Source organism: Dunckerocampus dactyliophorus, chromosome 15, assembly GCF_027744805.1.
Source record: "Dunckerocampus dactyliophorus isolate RoL2022-P2 chromosome 15, RoL_Ddac_1.1, whole genome shotgun sequence".
NCBI classification, from domain to species: Eukaryota; Metazoa; Chordata; class Actinopteri; order Syngnathiformes; family Syngnathidae; genus Dunckerocampus; species Dunckerocampus dactyliophorus.
The window spans coordinates 8276266-8298929 of NC_072833.1; the positions used below are offsets into that span (position 1 = coordinate 8276266).

The 22664-nt window shown below is 41.6% G+C and overlaps 1 long non-coding RNA gene across 3 annotated transcripts in view; it reads right to left on the reverse strand.

Annotated features, from left to right (window-relative positions):
- LOC129195086 (uncharacterized) overlaps positions 1 to 22664 on the reverse strand; it is a 123728-nt gene that overhangs the window by 31578 nt on the left and 69486 nt on the right. For all 3 annotated transcript variants that reach the window (XR_008573866.1, XR_008573865.1, XR_008573864.1), the window contains exon 3: positions 540 to 669. This is a non-coding gene — a long non-coding RNA (uncharacterized LOC129195086). The remainder of the gene's footprint in view (positions 1 to 539; positions 670 to 22664) is intronic.

Sequence of the window (22664 nt, forward strand, 5' to 3'; positions counted from 1 at the left end):
GATTGGCCCAATCTCGTGGCGGAAGCCGATATTATCCGATCTTCAAAATACAGTGGATCGGCAGCCGATCCCGATCCTGAAGATCGGAACGGGACATCTCTACCAACTATTATAACTAAATTTTCGTTTCATAATATTATGACTTTTCCATATTCCCATAAACATTTTCTGCAAACTAATTTTCCAAAAATTGCAACTTTACTAATTGTTTTGTTTTTCATAATAGTAAGACTTGAAAAAAATATTTTTTCCTCTAACATCTTTTTTTCTTTAAATTACAAAGACATTATTTTTGCTGATATTACAATGTTATACTTATAAAATTATTACTTTTTTTCATTAGATTACTTTTTTCTCTTAATATTTTTTGCTTTATTCTTGTAAAATTACTGCTGGTTTTTCCATTTTTACTGTTTTCTTTTATTTTTGTAAGTTTCCTTATTAAATTATATTTTTAGAATGAGCTATGACCCATAAGAAAACAGCTGCAGGCTGCACTTTGGACACCCCTGCACTATACGAACAAGGAAAATACTCACCAGGATCCAGCAGGAATCACAGGAGGTACAGGAATCCATCCATCGTCTAGGCTCGCGGGGTATGCTGGAACCTATCCCAGCTGACTTCGGAGACAGGCGGGGTACACCCTGGACTGGTCGCCAGCCAATCCTAGGACACATATAGACAAACAACCATTAACACTCCCTCATACCTACGGGCAATTTAGAGTCGCCAATTAACCTAACATGCATGTTTTTGGATTGCGGGAAGAAACCCACGCACGCGCGGGGAGAACATGCAAACTCAACACAGAAACGAGCGTTTCAAGACTCCTCACAGGTCTTCCCGATCTCCTGACTGTGCTTGTGTGGCCAACATGCTAACCACTCGACCACCGTGCGGCCCGGTACAGGAATAAGGTATAATCACACCGACACGCAACACACAAACAAGTCAATGATTCGGCAACTAGCAAGGAACAATGACTCAACTAAAACAGTGTGCTAATTACAAAGAAGAAACAGATGCGCTGGGTGTGGCACGTAAAGTTGCAGCATGCAGTGCCAAGGCAGGAAACACAAAATAAGAGTCAAACAGGAACTCACAACTCAACGTCCCACCTGTCACACACACCATGACATCATTTCTTGTCTAAAATGAGTTGATTATAGTTATTTACCTTTATATGTATTTAAATCCAATGACGTTAATGCGTGACCTTGAGACTGTAAGACCATCCACAACAATGAATATAACCAAACAACTCCACAATTCGACTTTTAATTTTTTTTTAATTTATTTTATAGTACATCAATCCCGTGTTCGTTTATAGCACCTAATGTTGAATAGCCGGCTTGTAACCCTTCAGTTCGTTGTAATGACGTTAATGGCTAAAGGGAACAAGCAAAATTCGACTTTTTTTACGGCAGGTATGCTAGTACTGCACTGTTACGGCTGCCCTGCAAACAAAGGCAGTTGCGCCAAAATGCCACAAGATGTCAGCAAAGACCGATTTCTAATAATTTTATATTCACCGAGCTGACCTTTTAAAAATGTCATATACAGTAATCAGTATTTTTGTGCATGTATATGTACAGTGTGTGTGTTAGGGTGGGGAGGGGGGCCCTTCAGGAGACTTTTGTACAGGGGGGCCAGCATTTGGTGCTGTGCAAGTGAGTACACCTCACAGTGAATAATCAATATTTGGTTATCGAGCACTACCTTGGAATACTATCACCTTCTCATGTTTCCCATGGGAGGGGATCATGCTCTGCTTCACAATATCGCTGTACATGTTGGCATGTCCCTCGATGAACCACAGCTCCCCAGTGCCAACAGCACTCGTGCAGCCCCACACCATGGCACGATTATCTTGTTATCCACTTGTGTTGCCAATAGGCGTGTCACGAGACACCCAAGGGATGCGAGGAGATTTTAACATGTAAGTACAATGAAAAAATATGACTGTACAAACAGGCTCTTTAACCGAATCACAAAACAGTGCAGGTGCATTTTGAAATGTTTATTGTCCCACAAATTAATAAATAATACAGCTCACTATTTTTCCACTTATATACTTGTCCAGGTGTCCTTTGATATTTTTAATTAAAAAAATATATAATGAAAAACAACATATACAAGTATATACAGTATACACACATTATACATACGTATACATTTAAAGACAAATCTTTGTGTTTTTATTACTTATTAGTATCAACATTTTAGCTTTTTCTAGTTACATTATGCCTTTTTGCTCTATTTTCCACTTTTGCTGGGCTTTGGGTTTTGTTTTCCTGCAATGAGCCACGTTCCACAAATGGCCCCCTTGCCACAACTTGGACACCAGTGCATGTTTTCCCAAGAAGGCATGGCGCAGCAAGGCAATGGAGGATTGTGTCCAAGCTCTACCTTCTTGACTCTGTGGGTCAGGGGCTGGGTTGCATTATGGAGAGGTTTTTACAACTTTCGGACGGGCATTGCACGGCGTTACGGAGGTGGAGCGCACTCCCGCTCACCTGCTAGGCGGATTCTTCACCTTTGTTGATGATGGTTTGTTTTTAATTACCCAATACAGTAAAGGGATGATGCAAGAAACACTTACATGCGCACTCTTACTCGCTAAATATATCGATAAAGTCACTAAATTGTCAACAGGGTTTTTTTTGCGATGTACGGTATGAGATGCGTTATGAAACAAATGATCGGCAGTACTTCAAAGGTGGCGCTGAACCAAATGCAATGAACATCAATCGAACTCTTCGGTGATTAAGTGTGTGGACACGTCCGAATATCTACATGGGTTGATCTGACAAATCTTAGGTAAAATTTGATCAAATGTAGAATTACTACAGCGTCTGCTTGACATCATCAACAAGTAGCAAGCAACTCCGATGGAAAACAGCCGCACGTCACTCGCTGATGCTGTGAACACCGAGGTAGGTTGGATTGCAAGGTTTAGGCACACCTTGCACTTCATGTGCGCTTCCAATAACGCACAAAAAAAAGCACAACCTTTTAGGAGAGACAAAAAAAACGTCACCTTAATTACATTTAGAACTACAAATAAACTTGATTCTTGGTTTGTTCATTTAAAATTGGCAATCACTTCATCAAAATAAAATCATTTGAATATTTTATCTCAGCCAGCACCTTTCAAAATCTAGCCAGCCGCCACCTTTTATCTTGCAGTTAGGACTACTTGTTTAATTTATCACACATCGTTCTTCCGTCACACGTTCTGACACAATAACAGGTAAGTGAGCGAGTGTAATGAGTAGTAATTTAACGAAGATAAAAAGAAACATTTACGTTTTAGATCCCGCTCTGTAAAACCGGGCGAGATCCACCCAGGCGTCATGGCGCCTCACGCATGCGTGATTCATGGATGCGTAGAACTCCACTGTGCTTTCAGTGTGCCATGGGAGTAAATTGTGCACTGACGGCTTGTGACTGCTTTGGGGCAGGGTGGACCTGTCAGCAGCGCCCGCTGCTACTCAGTGAAACCAGAAACTGCAGATCAATACGTGCTTTCACTTTTAAGTCCCCAAATACCGGAAAACACTCCAACGACGCCAGAAAATGTCGCTAGATTTGCCAACAGCCCCAAAACACAGAAGTGCAGCACACAGACCTCTGACAATACCATTCGTCTTAACAATAGTAATTCTAGTAATTTTTTATACTGCATATTCAATAATGAAGAGAAATAGGACATAATGTAACTAAATACGAGCATCTAACTTTATAAATACATTTATATGTACTGCATATATTATTCATGATTTATTTATGTAAAGACATTTATGTCAATCCAGCATCCAACATGTAATGAATTGGGATAATGAACCCCTGGGAACGTTTACATTGGACTCTTTTTGAAGCTTTTCCATGTTATGTGCCAGTGTGGCTGCCTGGTGCCCGCCTAGCTCTGCAGACAAACATGGAAAAACCTGACCTATGATACCGGTGTTAAGAAAAAACACATGGGGAAAATCAGGGCTTCATTTCCTAAGTAAGATTGGCGTTGAATCCTATTTTCTGTCAGCCAAGTATGCGCAGAAATCAAAGTCCAAACAACCAAATCATATTCATTTTCCATGATTGTGTTCTCATGGTGAGATGTGTGTGTGTTATTAAATCAAATTTGATTCATATGTTTGTCCATCTTGAAAATGAAGTGTTTTTTTTCCTCCTGTGTCATCTTAAAAAAGAAACTTTAAGGCATGCGGGCGCAGGTGCGGGCATTGCACTTATCTAGTTTCAGTGTTAACGTGCTTTAACAAACAAAGGTAGGGCAACCTGGGACGCTAATCCATTGACTCACACTTCCCTTGAAACACACAAGCGCCTTTGTCCTCGGAATGCAGGCAGTAACAAAATAGTGATAGAATCTCATCACTATCTGGTTTTCTAAATGCCCTCCATGCAGGGAACACCGCAATTAACTCTCATATTCTTTAACATTATTAAAATCCTACACTAGGGGTGTCCAAAGTGTGGCCCGGGGGGCATTTTTTTTTAAATTGTCTCTCTGCATTGTCCAAAAATGGTTCATTCATAATTAATGAGATACTCCATGGAATCTTTGGCCTTGCTGTGTCACCTACTTGTATAACAGTGGGCCCGGTACGGGGCCGTGGGTCATTTGGTACCAGGCCGCACAGAAAGAAAAAATAATTTCCATTATTTCATTTTTTTGGTGTTTTATTTTGAAAAGTGGCCGGATTCTCTCTGTTACATCCGTCTCACTTGACGCATGTCCCTTGTGCGTGTGCTAACTTTATCTCATGCCGCACAGATAGACTACTATTGTATTTTTTACCATTTTTCTTTCACCTCATATTTGGTCTCCAATACTGATACTGCATAAAGGTAAGTTTTGATGACTAATGTGCTAATGAGTGCTAATGTGCACATTTGTCTGAAGTTAATTCATGCTAGCATGGGAACACAAGCCGGTCCGTGGATCAAAAAAGGTTGGGGACCACTGACCTATAACACAAAGCTAAGATGTTGATGTTAAATAACGGGTGCAGCCATAATAAACCCTAAAAATGCCTATTTTTGCTACTCTAAACCCTATAATATGCCCCCTACAGGTATTAAACACTTTTAAAATCAGTTTTACACATTAAACAATTACAGGCATACAGTATACCATATTATGCTTACAAACTGCGCAGTTATACAACATCATGTCTTGCCAGAGCATCTTCCTGCTGGAAAATGTTGAGTGAATTGAGTTCGTAGCTGTAGACAGTGCAGATAGTGCAATCAAATCACTTTTTATGTAAGCTACAATTTTTCCGTGGTAGAAAAATGTTTGGACGAAGGTATGAAAATCGTACCGGTTTACCAAATACTTGAGATATTTGTTTGTGTTTTGAAATATTTAGAGAGAATATTAGGATTATACAAGTCAGCGATTGATAATATGGTCGAGCCACGCTTATTTAGTATGTGAAAACATATATGAAAAACAAACAAAAAAATGGTCTATCCCATTTAAAAAGAATCATCCCAAAACATGAAGCAAAAAACAATAATTTAATAAAATGTAAATATTAAAAAGTTAACTAAAAACGGCTAATATTGGTTACACAGGAGGGCATGATGAAACAACAGGCACATGGGAAATCAAGGCAAGTCAAGTAAGTCTCAAGTCTTTCATCCCAAATCAAGTCTCGAGTAAAGACGTTCAAGTCCAAGTCAAGTCTCAAGTCAAGACAAGACAGGTCGTGTCAAGTCCAAAGCCGAGTCCACACCTGTGGTTTGTACTCGGTCCAGAACATGCACAGAACACTCCTATGTGGGACAAAAATGATTTTGGACATTTAGTCTACAGGTTTAAAGCCATAAAAGGAGACATGAGTCAAAATTTTACAATACGTGCCGGATTAGGAGGTGGTGCTTTCATTTTAAAAAACAAAGCAGCCAAACTAGTATGAAAATTACCGTTTACAACAAGATGAAATGCAACTATACAGCATGGTATCCCTGGTGAGTTATGACTCATGCGGCTGCTGCGTAAGTAAGTACATCTAGTGTGTGTCCTCATGAGGAACTGGAAATGTGCTTACTTCCCAATAGATCGCCGATAGAAATACCTCTGTCTGGTCTACGCAGTCTTTCTGGAAAGGGTGTTTAGGTTAGGCAATGAGATATTACCGTAGGCTTGTGTGAGGAAGACATGGTTGCTCCCATTTCCTGTCGCTATTCCCGGCATGTTGTTTTTACACCAGTCGGATAAATTGTCTAACACCTTGGACCCCAGCCGGGTGATGTAACAATGGTCGGCCGCTGTGACACAGGCCTGGCTCCTTCATGCCCGCCATTTGTCATCGACAGTTCATAACTCTGTCACCAGGCGACTTCTTTGGAATTTTCAGCCATTCCACAAAATCTTTGGCCTTGCTTTGTTTTGGCACACAACACTGCAAGTGACTCAGTTGTTGGTATTTAGCTATCACTGGGTGTTAGGGCTGTGAACCATAAACCGATGCGACCTTGAAAAGGAAGAGATATGGCTGCATCGGTAGAAGCCTCCTGGATTGATAACAATCAGCCGTAAATCCTCAGACTAATCGATTGCAGAGAAATGCTCCGAGCATCGCAAGACCAGCAATAGCAATACGCTAGCAATACTACAACATGTGTCGACATAAATAGACCTATTTTTCATAGAAATGACCCTTTGGTTTGACAAAAGCAGTCGACCATGTATAGTATGTTGCCGTCAACTTAAAGGGATAGTTCGGATTTTTTGACATGAAGTGGTATGCCATGTTTTACGTCCGACTTTATCAACATTGAGCGGGGACTTAACGACACACAGCTGCAGATATCTGCTGGAGAAGAGCATGTTATGCATGTTAACTTACACATTTTCTTCCGCGACGGAGCGCCGCGGCCATCTTGTTTACATGTGTGTTCCACAGCGGAAGAAGATACAGGCTTTTTTGTCACATACACACGAACGGAGAGGCGACGGTGCGCAGGGATATGGCAGGAGACAAATATAACACCGGGCGATGGCCTGATTTTTTCCGAGTAGGCATTTCTATGATGCAAATGTATTACTCTTTTGAACGCATATTGTTTTGAGAAGCCAAACTCTTCACTTAAATGTCCCAGCGACTAAGCGGAACTATGTCCATCTGACCAGAACTGGACTTGCGGGACCATTTGGGGGGTAAGTCACTGTTGATGTAGTCCACTGCTGATGGGGATGTCATACAACTTCATGTCAAAAAATCCAAACTATCCCTTGAGGTGGGCATTTTTGAGTGATAATAAGAACACAATGGACCGGAGTTGGCTGACATAGACGGGATGTCGACATAAGTGGGTTCCATTGCAGTGCACTTCATTTGACCTCACTTCGAGATGACATTATAGACGTCATGATTGATCAACAATCCAGTCCACGAAAGATGAAACGGTATGACCATGTTATATAATTATTATTGTCACCAAAATGATCACAGTTACTTTTCAAATTTAAAATATCTTACTAGTTTCATCGATGATATTTATTTGTAGGGTAGCGGTTCACGCAACAGACTTCGGAGGGTGGATGGATGTCGTCCAATAGTGTACCTTAACCATAGAGCAGTGGTTCTCAGCATCCCACCATCACCCCTTAATGACAAGTGGCAACCCAAATTTTCCAACTCAAACTTCTCAAATATCTTCTGTTGAAAGGGACTCTTTGCAACACAACGTAAGCTGCGGTGGTGACGCGCTGTCGCTCTCCTTATAACGCGCTCTTCTCCAGCAGATATCTGCAGCTGCGTGTCGTTAAGTCTCCGCTCAACGTCCTTCCCCTCCCGCTCAAGCTGGCGGCATCGCAAGCAAATGGCACAGACAAGAATGCGAGGTGCATTCACACATTCACATTGTCGCTTTTTTTTTTTTTTTTTTGCCCAGGGAAACTAAAAACTCAGCGACCCACTTTCGGGGCGTGATCCACCGGTTGAAAATCCCTGCTCCAGAGGACCGTGACTTCGATTGCATGTCTGTAGCCATTAGGCAAGAATTAGCTTAATAGTTCATCACCAATGTCCTTAGAAACGTATCTGGGGAAGTCCAAACAACAACTACCACGTTGACAGTTACATCTCAACAACACCTGCTCGTGGCCTTTCACCTCTTTTCCCCAGAACACCCAGGAAGTCTTGTTTTCCTTCTCACTTCAGCCGCTGTTATTCTAAAACACATGCAGCATTCATAAGCCAGAACTCCTTACAGTACTGCGGGTGGATGTATTACCCACATGGGTGGTCCAGTGGGGGACTCTCCAGCCTACGGCCCTTTCATGTGTGCAAATGTAAAGTACTTACATTTGCCTATATATCATATATTAACCAATGACCACGATTTATGTCTTTCTTTACCCACCTTTAAATAAGCAACACATTCACATTTAACTTCAACACATTTTGTTCAACTTTAAGTTACTTTACTTGCTGGGTATTCATTCATTCGACAGTTTGCTGAATTTTGAAGACGATGGCGGCAAAGTGTAGTTCGGTGGTGTCACAAGCGCGGCGCTCGTGTTTTGCAGGCAAATAAATATAAAATAAGACATACAGTAAACACGGCGGAACATCACAAAGAATGATTAGGGCCGCACCGAAATGAAAACATTGGATAAGTCGTGAGGAAAAAAAAAATTGGTTGCTATGTCCAAAAAAAAAGTATTGACTTTCAGAATAATTAAAATAAAATTGCACCTTCAACAACATTAAAACTGCAATTATAATTCTCTTTAATTGGCTTCGAATTGTTGTTTTTTTTTTAAACTGTACATTAAAAAACTTTTGACTTTTTTTTTTTAAGTAAATCATCATCTATTTGACTTCCCCCCCCCCAAAAAAAGTGAAAAAAATGTATTGGCCTCTATAATATTTATATAGTGTAGTATTTCATAAGCAGGAAACGTATGAATAATAAAAAAAAGAAAATATGATTAATATCTACTGTCTCAGTTATATTTAACTGCATATTTGGACCCACATCGGATTGGATTAATCAGATCTTATAAACCCCAAAGTGAAGAATATCAGAGTGGCGCCCGCATTGACACCGCTGTTGTAGTTAGAAGAAGAACTAAGTCCCAGTTTTGTTTGTTTCATTGTTTTTAAAATTATGACCATTATGGCATTAATAGCTGACTGCTTGTTTGGATGAAAGTCCATTTTTATTCCCAATAAGAATCTTGGTTTCATCCATGGTGAAAATGAATTGACTGTTAATGTTTTTTATGTTATGTTCTTACGGGCCGGGATCATTTCTGTCTTTCTGAATGTTCTCAACTCCTATTTTATCGAGAAGAATGCTGCTTGGGGGAGTTGCCGTAGCGTGGGTGTAGCTGACGTCGTGTCGAACACGTGACGTCTCGTGTGGTCTCAACACAAAAACGGTTGAGACTGAATCAACAGCGCCTCTGCTGGTTGCAGCCAGGTAACGCGCTCGATTCTGACTCGCTTCAAGACGTGATTCATCCAAAACCGATTCCACACAACCGACTGAATTTCTAATGAGCCAACTTGCAGCTGAAGAAATACATCAAATTCAAATGTATGTTGTCCTTCACTGATCTCTGAAGGGTGACACACATGTTCACTTTCTCCTGCGACTCCCTCGACATGAGCCTGTCTGCTTCAAATCATCAAAATTCAGCAGCCGGAATCTTAACCAGAGCCACACGCAGTTCCCACATTACGCCTGACTTTGTTTTTAACCAAGTGCATTGTCCAAATAATGTACGGTATATGCGGTTGATTGGAAAACACCAAACCCTGTAATTGACTGGTGATCCGTCCAGGGCACACCCCTTGTGTGGGGTCGTCCTCAGCTCTGCACAACTCTGTAGCCTGCAGGACAAGGCATATGACTGTATGGGTAATGCCGTCCATTTTTAAACCTTGTGTGTCGTAGTGTGCAAGCGGAGAAAATGTGCAGCGTGATCCGCAGCTGCTTCAGTGAGTGTCGCTGCACAGTTGCTGCGTCATTGGGTGAACGCCACCTGTAGCGACACGGGTAGAGCAGCCGAATGACTGGAATGAGTCAGCCTTACTAGCGACACTTGAAAGGCGCACACACACATAGCAAGTGTTTCTGGGCAGCTCAACATTCTCCAGATGCTGATTCCTTTTTAGGCCTCAACGTGTCAAGGCGATTAACACAAATATTTAACTATTCCGACCTGGAGATGTCCTTATTGTCCTTGCTGCCTTGTGACCTGCCTCTCTTTTTAGTACCTGGTAGGGTGGGGGTTCCAAGTGTGCCAAGCAGTGACGTAAACCATAGCTGGTCCGTTTTCTTACAGCCCTCTTGAATGAAGTGTGTCAAAAAACAAATGGCGAGAAGTCAATACAAGACAGCTTCGTTCCCCTGCAATGTTACTGGTTGTCTGTGTGTCTTGTTCCGACGAATGCGCTCAACGCCGCACGGTTTCACCATTTTCTGCTGTACTATTTATTTTGAAGTGAAACTGATTCATTGCACTGGAAAGGCAGAGTGCCAGAAAGGTCATTTCGGTCCTAATTTCTGAAAATGTGACATTTCGATCAGTATAAGTATACAGTCGACACCCCTCCGGATTGTTGACTCGTGTCGACATAATTGAGACGGATAGCCATTTACTTGTTACTTGCGCTAATAAAGGATTTTTGAACATTGACGTCGTTTTCCCCAATTTGTGCAAAATATAAATGGCCACATTTTATTAAAAGCAGAAAGGCGGGGCGAAAGAACAGCTAAGACGTCTAAAACGTGGAAAGGATTTTTGGTCCTACGCCTTTTGAAGGTAAGTGGCAGTTTCCCGGCCTACACTTTCTTTTTATTGATTTTGACAAGGGTTGTCTTAGAATAGTCCACTATTCGACGATTCTCATCAAGATTGTACCATTCTGACTACATGGGGGGGTGCCGACATACATTTTTACAAAGAGTGTCTTTGCTTTTGTTATGATACAAAAAAAAAAGCCTAATTTGTGCTAATAAAGAATGGAAAATGACGTGTGTGTTTAACAGGAGATCTATACTTACCACTTCAGTGGCACATTCCAAAGGAGCTGAGGTGAGTGCTCGCTTTGAACGCCAGGAATGCTAGTCAACTATGGACAAAATCTAACAAATCCTTAGCCGAAGACAGGCCTAATTTTGACATATTCACAAATCTGCTTTTGCATAACAACACAAGTGATATGATCGTTAACAACAATATAACACATGTCGACACACGTTTCTTTTATAGAAATGACCCCTTTGGTCCACCATGTATGTTGACGTTTTTTTAGTAACTAGCAGAACCAGGCCTTGTTGAGTTGGACTTAACCGGGTTCCACAGTAACCTGTTTTTCATTTTTTGTGGTAAATATAATATCACGTACAGCTTGCATGTTTTCGTGGTGTAACCATCGGTATGCTACTGGCTTATCCAGGCTACCTTTTTTTGAAATAATCACTGACAACATGAGAAGGATTTATTAAATTCCAGCCTGATTTTAGGGATCTTTTTCTCTATCCAAATTTAAACCCCCAAAATAGGTACAGTAAAGCCCCCCCTTTAAAAAAAAAAAAAAAAATCACAAGAAAAACATGAGTCCGGGGCTTGTTCAGAGTCTTTGGGAGGGAACATAGTATGGGATCAAGGACACCTCCTTCCAATCCAGTCACACTTGCCTTGGATCTGAGGCCAGCTTTTTGGTTAATGAGAGGCCCTGTGAGGAAGCTGACCTGGGTCACGCTCCCCTTGCCTTTCTGGCCGTGCATGGAGTGAGGCACTGGAGCTCCAACATGTTGAAGCTGTGGTAGGTAGCAGGAGGTGAATGTTTTCACAGGCCGGTGGTGTTCTCCGAATCACATTGCTGCTTCTTATCACCTTATACAGGCTTTGAACTCACGAAAGTCCCTCTCAGGCTGGAACTAGAAGGTCATAGTGAACTAAACCCGTGCTTTAAATGCTCTTTTGCTTGTTGAAAGGGCCTGCAAAGGAGCACTGCCATTCAATTCGTCTACACGGCTTGCTTTGTTTATGCACTGCAGTTCTCTTGTAATTCTGACATCTCTGCATTGTTGTCATGACACAGGTCACTGCGAAGAGGAAGCTCCTTCACCTTCCTCACCCCAGTGTCACAGTGGGACTTCAGTCTGGTGAGTACAGGCCGCATGCATCCTAATTTGAAGCGCTTATGTTGTTAATATTAGTCATCCGGCCTGAACAAATATTCCCTCCAGTCGGGCTATAAACACACTCCCGCTTCGCCGTGAAAACTTGCAGCACACAGCAATGCTGCTTCCCGTCATCGCAGTGTTTTGGCTTTAAATCTCGCCTCGGAGTTTTTCAACAAACAATTTAGGAGGTGGTAGCACTGTTCATTGTCACCGCTAAGAAAGTTAAGCTCTTGTGGGATCTCAGACCTGGAAACCACAACAAATTTTATTTTGCCAGTGGATCCTCTTTTTTTCTCTCTTCTATTCCTGACTATTGATGTAGTTAACTGTTTCAAAACGAGCATTTTTTGGGCATTGCCCTATTGTAGTCATGGAATAGACAATAAAAAGGACAACAACATCCAAATGTTTTTTTTTCCAAACTTGGCGGATGTTGGTTACGATTAAAATGCCCCCCTTTGGACACCATCCCTTTGTACTACTAGGAGTGTACACAGATAAACAGTTGTGGATGTTTTTAATGCCATTCAAATGTCACAAACCGCAATACACAAGCGAGACCGATATATGAATATAAACAACGTGCGGAGAAGAACACCCCTCATTATACACTTGAGCAGCCCACCCAAGTAAAGCCTGTTGGTATTCTCTTGCACCTGCCCGAAGCACAGTGCAGGTGTCTTTGCTAAAACCAGCACAGTTGGCTTGTTTTTTCTCCGTGCAAACAAAAGAAATACATTCAGACCCACCCTTGTGCTACCTTAAATACGGTACTTTATGTTCAGAGGGTTGAGCTGCCATAGACCATAATACTAAAGTGCTCATACAACAGGCAATTCCCACCACACTTGGACAAGCCTGACACATAAGCGGCGTTCACACCTGCACGCATTGTGCCACCGGATTGTTCAGCAATTTGCGTGTCATTTATTTATTTATGGCACGCTTGAAAAGCGTGAGGACGAGTTTGCACAGTTTGCATTCTGTTTACGTGCAAACTACACACTTGGCACGCAATTCGTGATCGAAAATGGTGCGCATTGGCACAAAATGACTCATTTACACCTTGGCAAGTACTGTTTACGTCTGGTGCACGACAACAGGACGCACAACGCGCATGTTCCCGTATGGGGATGCTTTGTCACCACGACTTCCCGCATCCATGAAGCCGTTGTGGCATTATTTGGTCCCGCTTGACGCCACTTTGACGCCTAGCTTCATGAATTCCTCTCTTTGCAAGGGATCTAAAACATGTTGAACTCCAGAGAAGAAACTCTCATTCCAAAAAAGAAAGGTAAGTCTATATTATCTCACATTGCAGAAAGAGTAAGAAGGAGGCATAAACTAGAAAAAAGGATGCACGGACAGTGTGGGAGAGCGAACTGCTGACTAGAAGACATCGCTTTGGGTATTATGATCACCTTTTAACACAAATTCACAATTGGAGATCCAAGAGGCGACAGAAATTGCTTGAGAATTCCCCGTGCTTTGATACGCACCGCACGCATTGTTTCGGCATAGGTTGTGGTGCGTTCGCGATGCGTTTAGTTCGCTAGTTCACGGAAATTATGCCTGGCACGAATTTTGAACATTTCAAAATGTTCTTTGGTCCTGGCACACATCCCTGCACAGTTTCCACATACTTCACACCTGTTTACGACCAATTTACTCATCGGCACGTAAAGTTTTGTCCCGTGTGGATTAGTCTGATACACGTCCACAGCAAGGTCGGAAAAGGTAGAATTCATCATCCTTGAGCACAGATGCCAGTTATTAATAACAACTGCCATTGTGCATAACAAAAATAACAAGAATGGCTCAGAATAACCCTCTAAGTCAAAGCCCACAGTAGGTTTGCTCATGCATGAGCAATGCACATAATCAATGGGATTGTTCCTCCTGTTAGCTTTTAATGGTATTCCCCATCCCGCATAATTAAAACGTCAGATATTAATGATTACTGCCATCTTGCACAGTAGAAATGACGCCAGTTTGCATCATGTATGTGTCTTTGCAACAAGTCTACATGTATCATTGACGAACGAAAAACTGAAGGGACACACTGTCCTTCGCAGTACATTTGAGTACAGTGTGTGACAATCCCTGACATGCAATGGGAAAACATCAAGAGGTTCTTATCTGGATCAGGCCTCCATGGACAACCTTCCCCGCAATCAACCAACCTTGAGCTGCCTGTGATTTTAATGTGGTCAGCCCTAAACGTGAGCCATCCTTATTTTATTTTGAATGTTGAGTGGCTCCCTTGGGAATGAGCGCAAACCAGATTAAGACGGATAATAAAAGAAGCTCTGATTTCCAACCAAAGGGAACTGGATGGCCTTTAAACCCGTACTGTTTCATACAGCGTGCCCGTGCGGTTTAGGGTCAGAAGAAAACGAGACAAGCTGATTAGAAGCAGGGAATAAAGGCGAGCAGATTACATGGTGAACAGCATGTTGAAGGCATCAGCATTCCGGGGGGGGTGTACAACTGCCTGAAACCCAATCCATCACTCATGTAATGGCAGAGAAGAAATAAAAGAACTGTTAAAGAGAAAGGTCCATTGGCTCTTCATCTTATGCCAGCCAAACACAGTATGATTAGCTCATCCACCCAAAACATACGGAGCTCATTAGCACGCCATTTAATCTTGCCCCGGTTCGTCAGTCATTTATAAATCTACCATGTGATAAAAGAACCCTGGAAGTGTCTTTGCATCGCTCCGTCTCAGTGTTGGGCTTATCCAAAAAATCCCGGCACTTGAAGTTTGCCCAAGGCTTTGAATGATGTTTCGTCCAGTCATTTGGCTTTGAAGTACCGCAGCGCTGCTAGATAGAGGTGGGGGTGCACTGGCCCTGAGGCGAACCTTGGAACGAGGCGAGGCGAGCATTCCCCAAACGTTTGGTGCATTCTCCTCTCAAGTGTGCATCAGGCACGCGGCCTGGACGGCCTTACTGTCTTAAGAATGTGCGTCAGGTGTCCAGCCCAACGCCAAGGTGCGCCAGGTCAAAACAGAATAGGCTAATAAACAGCTACTAGAAAGAGTTACACAAAGCAGTTGGTATGCAGTGTTCCGCTTTTAATCGGGCAACTTTCAGCTGAGTCATGTCAGGGGTGCTAGGCAATCAGCAGATCCCCGCGGGGGTTATGTTCCAAGATCAGCTGCAAACGGTAAAAAACAAGTAATTGAGACGCGCATAAAAATCACACCCAAAACCTTGACGTTGATGTTCTCCCCCGATTTTAGATCAACATTAGATAAGATTGATTCAGCTCCAGAACATGACCTTTCTCTCTTCAATTGCCATTGTTCACTCACGACACAATCCAGGTTTAAGGCCAAAATATGCCTCATACACTTAAACCCATTTAAAGTACAAAATGCATAGGTTCTCACCACTTATGAATGATAATGTAAGATGATCGAAGAACAGATGGAATTGGAGTCATGGTGTAGCCTTTAGCCTGGTCGTCAGGCTATCGCTAGAGGCTAGCAGGCTCCAAGCTAGCCACATCTACATAATCCACACTGTTGTAATTCCAGATGCAATAACATGAACTTGTGCTCACCTTGCTGCAAGTTTTGAAACCGGATTGACTGTCGAAGCTTGCGCTTCCGAGGCCAAACAAATTTTTGCCTCTCACGGCACACAACTACGGTGCGCAGAAAAGTGCGAAATTTCAGCGCCCAAAAAACATGATCAGTGAAGCATAAATACATAAACATGTAAAAACTGTGGACTTCTAACACTGATGCATGTAAAGTCTATTGTACATTTATTTTATGACTGCTGATTGTTGATTCACAGTTCCGTGGATTTTTTTTTAGTGCTTCTTTTTTTTTTTTTATTCCAGCGTATGAACGCTATTACAGGCCAAGCCCAGCCCTTTAAGAAGAATTGCATTGTGGGAAGTTAAGTGTCTATCTCTACCCTCTCTCATCTGTCTGCGCCGCCCATTGTTTTCTGCGTCCTGATTGGCTGTAGACCATTGTCAATCAATCTCCTTCTTGCCGTCCTGCCATGTCTCCTGTGTCATCGCTAGTTTGCCTGCTTGCTAGCTTGTAAATGAATCTTTGGTTCATGTGCAGCAACGGCGCCAGGACGAAAAGGCACTGTCAGAGGAGTGAAATATGTGTGAGTGACTTAATTAGTAGTAGTGTTCACTCCTTGGTATGAACTAACGTTTAAAAACATTTTTATTTCATATACAGTCGCCCCTTGGTACATCGCAGTTCACACATCGCTCCCTCACTATCGTGGTTTTTCAAAAATATATCAGTTAATAACTGATCGCTGTTTTGTGGCTGACTGTCGTCTATTATGAGTCCAAAAATTTGGAAAGACAAGTTATATGTAATATTCTGGCCACTAGGTGTCAGTAAAGTTACATTGATGAGACATGACATTAGATAAGATTAGCTTCACACTGAATGGAGTCAGCCGTGGCAAAGAGTGAAAAAAGGTTATTTTCCCATTCTGTGTGGAAGTGGTAAGTTTTTGGCTTCTTACTTTGTCCTTGTCCTCACTCTGTTTAAAACATTTTTTAAAGTTTAGAATAAAGAAGTAAATTGGAAAGGCTTCCTATCCTAGCGGCAGCCGGCTCTTATGTCTCTGCAGTGATCCCGTAGCCTGCGTAATGTGGCATAAAGAAAGAATAACAGGAGTGTAAAGGTGACTATAGGGGTGTTATTTGACGTCCGCAGGGCTCTAATAATGTTAAAAGCCGTATTTAGAAAGTCAAACAGGTTTTCAATGGTCTAACTATGAAATTTTGCTGTTTATTAATATTGAATCCTACTTCGTGGAAATTCACTTAACGCTGTCAGGTCTGGAACCAATTAGCCATGAAAAATCTCGCCTGAATGTCAGTCGCAGAACCAGCCAAACTCTGAAAACATGCGACTTACAAGCTGGAAAATGAGTGCTATTCTTCCTCTTGTTGCGCTCATTGCAGCACCAATTTTGCCTAACAGTCTATTTTGGCAAATGGACTCAAATTTTTGTGAGAACCAGTGCAGCTGCTTTGTTCTGTTCTCAGATACATCGCACTTTGATGTTGCTTTACTGATGTAGTCATTGGATGGATGCCCCATGATAGTTGATAGCACATGCTAACAAAGGGCAAATTTTACAAGCTCTCATTGATGTTACACAGGCTTTTGATGGGGGAGGGATTGTAAAATGTATGTTGTAATGTGGCAGTTTATCATCATGGATGATTAGTGTGGGTTCAAGGCAGCCCTAACTCAAATTGGGATCAAATACAACTTGCACGATCTGTAATCTGTTCAACTCGATGTGGAGTCAAGTCATAATTGGCACTGTTTCTGACACACGCTCCAATTACAAGCCAATGCAGTGTTCCCACCAAAGTAAAACCCTCTTCGAATGGAAGAAAAAAATCCATCTTGGTTGTCACATTCACAAACCTGAAGCAAAGAACGTGCCTGCGTGTGTTCCGATCCTATTGTGTTGGGCAATTTTGCACCTGAGCTTTGCTCTGTCAGGAGACCAACTGGGATGAAGTTGAACAATGATGGATGGACGCCTGGAGTCGGGTATTGTCCGCCCACCTTGTAGAACACCACCCCCTCCCCCAAACAAGAAATCTTCCACAGTCAGTAGTTTGGTTTGAGTCAACACTACTGAACTGTTCCACGAACGACGACGTGCGTGTCAATGAACGTTTGCTTTGGTGACTGAGAGGAGTGAGTCAGACCTTGTTTAAAAAGAAACATTTATTGAGTGTTAATATCATATCAAAGAGATGTTTATGTCATGGCATTAGCTCATCAGTAAGTCACTACGACCCTTGTTTGTAGTAGGAAAAGCCGCCATGTAGTAGGAGCAGCTGTCCATCAAGGCTGCTTCTTTGTGTCATCGAGGCATATCATCGGCCTTTTATGCTCAGCACAAATCTGTCAGTGACCAACACTCAGCCCTGGCTACAACGATCCGCTACAAGCCAAGTGTTTGTTGAGGAAGATTGTGTTGCATCTGAACAAGTCCCTGCACGGAGTGTGTAAGCCCATGTGTGAGTTGCTGATGGAGGGATTTCTTAAGGGCGGATCCTAATTTTCTCCTAAAGGTCTGCTCAGAGCTTGTGGTATTATCTTGAATTTTTAAAAATCCAAACCTCAGCCACCCTTTAAATTCACTCGTGGGGTAGAGCTCTCGTAAAAACCGATGGTTTTTGCATACGGATGACTGGACTGATTGTCCGCCAGTTCTTCTTAACCAAAACCACGGTTGTCTGTTCAGGATTTGCTTTGTGTAAATGATGAAACCCAGCTGGATGCAGTAGCAGTGTAGCCGATGTACACTTTGCCGGAGTCACGTGATGGGCACAAACGCAACAACAGCAGCTATGTGGTACTCCATTGTTGTATACCTACTTGGTATGATGTTCAGGGTTCATGGAAAATGGTACTCACATGACACCAAACGGCATTCATGTCATTGTCCTTATACCCACTGGTTTTATCCCCTTAAATTATGGGCATGCCTGCAATGACGAAATGCAAATGCAGACATGGCGTTGATGCAGGGACACTATAGGACAGCCTCGGCACTTTCTGTGCTGTCTTGCTAGGTGCTAGCATGCTAACTTAGCATTTTAGCTAAGTTACTCATGTCTACACGCAAATACACATAATTGCATGATGTGGGAACATTATAGGACAGCCTTAGTACTTTTGATGCTAGCACGCTAACTGTTAGCATATTAGCATTTTAGCTAATTTTCTTATGTCTAAAGGCTAATGCAGACATGGAATGATGTACGGACATTATAGGACAGCCTTGGCACTTTCCGTGCTATCTTGCTAAGTGTTAGCATGCTAACTGTTAGCATGTTAGCATGTAACATAACAACACACAAGTGTAACAATGTGAACAACACAACAAAAAACACACACATATTTGTGAAAATAAACAGAAGAGGACGGAAAAATATCGATTTCATCCCGCTGGTATCAATACTGATACTACCCAACAATATCCATATCTTGACTGATCCACCCACCCCTAGTTGATACCATTGATAGAACATTCGCTCACTGCTCCTTACTGCAGATGCTTCTCATATTTTTCTAGATAACGGTATGATGTGTAGATGTTTCTTTTCAATGTCAGGGTTACAGCCTGTCGTTGTCGGAGTGGGTGTGCAGTGTTCTTGTCACATGTAACGACCAAAATGAAGGTCTGAGAGAGAAAGGTGAAGGAGAACCACTTTTTGTCCTGTAACTGCTTCTATAATAATGAGTGTTACAATGGAAAGGTGAAGTACATTCAGGATACAGCAGCATTGTACTGTAGCGGGTAATGCATGTGAGGCACAAAATATGCCTGATAGCTTTATCATCTGCGAGGACTTTGAAGTCTATAAGGTAGCTGCGGCATTTGCAGTTGAATTTATATAACACATATTTCCACGCTTGTAATTCATTGGCCGACTTCAAAAGCGACCGTTTCTCTCTGTAAATAAATGTCATCCGACTAGAAACGAATGGTTTGTAGCCATCTATGGAGATGGAAGCGTGTGCATGCAAGTATTCAGCACTGACCAGAAAGCGCCTAAATGTTCCCAAACGCGGGGAAACAAAAGACCAATCCAATGTTTAACACAAACGTTTAACCGTTGATGACCGTGATTCCTCTTCATTTGTCCGTGAGGACTTCACGCACATCCTGGGTGTCCAGCCAGAGGCTGTCTGGACTGTCTTGGTTAATGGACCCAGCAATGACAGAACCCCCGGGGGGTCCGAGGACTTTTTTTTTTTTTTTTTTAACGACCCACCGTCTCAACTTAACGACTATTCTCACCCGCTAACTGACTCTGACTGACAATCCGCATGCAGGTGTTGAAGAATCATGCTGCCTAATTAACTCTTTCCTGTTAGCTGAAGGACCTCCAGCACTGACAATTGTTGCTTTACAATAGAACTACGGGGGCAATGAGCAGAATTGGCCCGTGGCACAAACGTGGAGTGGCTGTAAATGTCTGTGGAGGGTCGTCTCACAATAAATAAAACACTCTGACTATTTCACTCCTCTATTTCTTTCTTGCTTTATTGAATGTATTTTATTTTCTATTTATATATTTTGGAATTCTCATTTTAGTTAGCCGCACGGTGGTCTAGTGGTTAGCACGCTGGCCAACACAGTAACAGCTTGGAGATCGGGAAGACCTGGGTTCGATTCTCCCCTGAGCATTTCTGTGTGGCGTTTGCATGTTCTCCCCGTGTGCGTGTGGGTTTTCTCCGGGTACTCCGGCTTCCTCCCACATTCCAAAAACATGCATGTTAGGTTAATTGGTGACTCTAAATTGTCCATAGGTATGAATGTGAGTGTGAATGGTTGTTTGTCTATATGTGCCCTGCGATTGGCTGGCGACCAGTCCAGGGTGTACCCCGCCTGTCGCCCGAAGTCAGCTGGGATAGGCTCCAGCATGCCCCCGCGACCCTAATGAGGAAGAAGCGGTATAGAAAATGGATGGATGGATTTTAGTTACTCTTATTATTTCCTCATTCATTTTTAAAATGTATTTTTATATTTTTGGTTTCACACTTTTTTCTTCTCTTTTTCCTTCATCGTGTCAGTGTTTTAACTTATTTTTCGTTTATCTTTAATCTCGGTATTTGTTGTAATTCATATTATTTTCTTTTTATTTATTAATTTGCCCTTTTCTAATTTTATTTACTCTTTTTATTTATCTTTAATTCATATTTTTTTCTATTTATTAATTTGCACTTTTCTAATTTTATTTACTGTTTTTATTTATCTTTAATTCATATTATTTTCTATTTATTAATTTGCACTTTTCCAATTTTATTTACTGTTTTTATTTATCTTTAATTCATATTATTTTCTATTTATTAATTTGCACTTTTCTAATTTTATTTACTGTTTTTATTTATCTTTAATTTCAGTTTTTCATGTAATTCATATTATTTTATGTTTATTTATTAATTTGTGTTTTCCTTATTTTATTTACTATTTTTTTATTTATCTTTAATTTCAGTATTTGTTGTAATTCATATTATTTTATGTTTATTTATTAATTTGTGTTTTCCTTATTTTATTTACTGTTTTCATTTATTTTTAATTTCAGTATTTGTTGTAATTCATATTATTTTCTATTTATTTATGAATTTGCATTTTTCAGATTTTACTTACTTTTAGTATTCACTAATCCATATTAGTTTTTCTTTTTTTTTGGACTTTGTTCAATACTTGCAATTATTTATTTCTACACCTTATTTATCAGAAAATGGTAACACTCAAATACAAGTAAACATACTTTTTAAAATCATTCAATCCCAGCCATTTTTCAAAAGACAACCCCCTTCAGCATCGGCCATTTTAGACCATTTTGACTGATCTTTCAAGGCACACAGAATATTGTGTTCTATGGCTATATAAACATGGAACCTACCATCAGAAAGAAAAAGTTTGTTTCTACCTTTTTCCGTTCTTTAGTAACCAGCAGTAGAACATAGGTAAGTTTCAGGAAAATATCAGCTCCTGACTAAAACAGGGAGACGACCAGCTTTTTGTGAAGATACATCTCAAGCACAACTTTCACTTTGACGCAATTTTTGGGGTTTTTGCGACAGCTCAAATATGTAAGCAACTACACCACAACATAAACAACACAAAAAGCGTAAAAGACGCATAAATGCACGGTTAAAAAAAACGTATAACGTATAAAAGGCGTCTTTGGTGTTGAATGAGTTGATGACAAAGTATAAACACATGGATTATGGTCAGTGTTAACATGTTAAACACATGGTGTCAACAAACTATCCGTAATTGCCGAGACATGGAGAAAACTGCCCGAACCTCGGCTATTTTCCGATGCATCTAATCAATCACTTGGAATATAACACAGACGACACCACAAAGCCGGCAGATTATGTCTCAAATGTTACAAAACAGGTCAGCCGTTGCGGGTCGGAGGGCGTGTATTGAGTGGGGGCCCCCGGCTGGTTGTGTATTGACCGCAGACATGTTTTGCTGTCACGTGTTGCTGAATATTCTCACGCCACATGTGCTCATCTTTCCACAGAAGCGGAAACGCAGAGAGAAGGATGAGGGCGACACAGTCAGCTTTGACCTAAAGGTAAGTGTTTTAACACGCCGGCACGCACAAAAAAAACGTCCAATATGGACATTCTTCAGGTCTTTGTAATGAAGGGTGTCAGAACTATCGGAAATGAACATGAGACGCTCTCCTTAGATAACTTACGACCTCACACTACCCGGCACAGTCCATGATTTTTGAGTTCCTACTGTCAAAATTGTGAAAGGCTGCCGCACGCCGATGGGTTTTTGAAGGGCGTTTATGGGCATACGCCGATCGGGTTGCTTTTTTTTTATGGACATCAGCCGAGATTGATCTGTGGCCGATGGATCGCCGCACCCCCTGGTGTCCAGCACTGCACACTCACCATTTTGAGTGCAACATCCGGATAC